General features: G+C 43.6%; 1 long non-coding RNA gene across 1 annotated transcript in view; it reads left to right on the top strand.

The window, feature by feature from the left end:
• Positions 1-1,650, top strand: part of LOC107299661 — a 3,296-nt gene extending 1,646 nt beyond the window's left edge. Inside the window, exons 2-3 of the long non-coding RNA XR_001549190.1 lie at positions 529-625; positions 1,437-1,650. This is a non-coding gene — a long non-coding RNA (uncharacterized LOC107299661). The remainder of the gene's footprint in view (positions 1-528; positions 626-1,436) is intronic.
• Positions 1,651-1,963: the final 313 nt, after the last annotated feature.

Genomic DNA, 1,963 nt, shown 5'->3' with positions numbered 1-1,963 from the left:
TAGATAGATAGATAGATAGATAGATAGATAGATAGATAGATAGATAGATAGATAGATAGATAGATAGATAGATAGATAGATAGATATAGACCTAGATCAGGGTTAGGCAACCTTTTTTGTTTTATGACTCTTGGACTTCAACTCCCAGAATTCCTGAGCCAGCATGGAAACCTCTCCTTTTCCCCTCAGCATGGCTGGCTCAGGAATTCTGGGAGTTGAAGTCCACGAGTCATAAAAGAGCCAAGGTTGCCTACCCCTGATCCAGATCAATGTTAACTGCTCCTTTGGTGGAATATCAGGCCTCCATAAATTTACGCCCATATCATGGAAATACTTGCAGCTCCTGCTGATGGAGTTATCTCGTTTGCTAACGAAACGTTCAGGAATTATATTAAAAGAAGCTTGGAGAAACAAACCACAGCCAAAATCTAAAACCCCAAGCTACAAGTATTTCCTATTATTTCAAAATCATATGGTAAAGCACGGAGCTTTCGCTTTACCATATGATTTCTCCTCCTCTTTCTCTAGGTATCTTTAAAAACCCCTGGCGTGGAGACCCCCACTTGGTTCATGCTATGCTGGTGGTCGGATACAACAGCACCAAGTACTGGATTGTGAAGAACAGGTGAGTGAAGGGAAGGGCATGCTGGCAGGGGGGTAACTAGAGGGCAACCTCTACTATTCTAGAGTGTTACAATCTTGGCCACTAGAAAGAGTGCAGAGAAGAGCAACAAAGAGGATCAGGGGAGGCTAAAACATAAAAAGAACGGTTGCTGGAATTGGGTATGTCTAGTTTAATGAAGAGAAGGACGAGGGGGGACAGGATAGCAGCCCCCCAATATCTCAGGGGTTGCCACAAAGAAGAGGGGGTCAAGCTGTTCTCCAAAGCACCTGAAGGCAGGACAAGAAGCCATAGATGGAAACTCATCAAGGAGAGAAGCAACGTAGAACTAAGGAGAAATTTCCTGACAGTGAGAACAATTAACCAGTGGAACAACTTGCCTCCAGGAGTTGTGGGTGCTCCAACACTGGAAATTTTTAAGAAGAGACTGGACAGCCATTTGTCTGAAATGGGTTTCCTGCCCGAGCAGGGGTTGGATTAGATGACCTCCAAGGTCCCTTCCAACTCTGCTCTATTCTATTCTATTCTATTCTATTCTATTCTATTCTATTCTATTCTATTCTATTCTACTCTACTCTACTCTACTCTACTCTACTCTAGTCTATTCCATGCCACTGCACTCCACTCCACTCCATTCCAGAGTGTCTCAATCTTGGCCACTTGAAGACACATGGACTACAACTTCCAGAATTCCACAGCCAGCATGATTCCCTATTGCAGCAGTCCCCAACCTTTCTAGCCCCGTGAACCGGTTCCCAACAGGCCCTTCCCTGCATGGTTTTGTAATAAATCTCTTTCATGCTTCCCTTCGCAGTTGGTCTCGCTATTGGGGGGACAACGGATACATGCTCTTGGAACAAGGATCCAATCAATGCGGCATCACCAACGTGGCTTCCTATCCCATTCCATAACCAGACAAGAGGACCGTTTGAGAAGCAGAACAAAAAAGCTAACTGCGGAATTGGAAGCTTCTGGAGAACCAGAAATATATATATGCTAAAACCAATAAATGCTTTTACGCAATGCTATCTAGCCTGGCACTTGACTTTTTTACAATGTGTGTGAGTTGAGTGGGCACCATGGTAGTATAAATGCTGGCACGTTTTCTGAGAGAATTCAGAATGTTTGAGGCTTCTGGGCTGTTAAAAAGCATGTAAAGATTTAAAGGTATATGATTTTGTTGAAAGAAAAACCTTCATCAGGGTCCAGTCCAAGCCAGGAATAAACAAAATGGAGACTGCTTTAAGAAAGAAGGTTTTTTGTTTATTGAGTTGCCAGAAACTTTTCAGTGATAGCAGCATGTTTCTGGGGTGGCTGACCATATGATGCTGGGAGTGGTGG

Source organism: Protobothrops mucrosquamatus, unplaced genomic scaffold (genome assembly GCF_001527695.2).
Source record: "Protobothrops mucrosquamatus isolate PMUCROS unplaced genomic scaffold, P.Mucros_1.0 scaffold5248, whole genome shotgun sequence".
Classification (NCBI taxonomy): Eukaryota; Metazoa; Chordata; class Lepidosauria; order Squamata; family Viperidae; genus Protobothrops; species Protobothrops mucrosquamatus.
The sequence above is the reverse complement of the archived record's forward strand: the minus strand, read 5'-3'. Positions and strand labels throughout refer to the sequence as shown.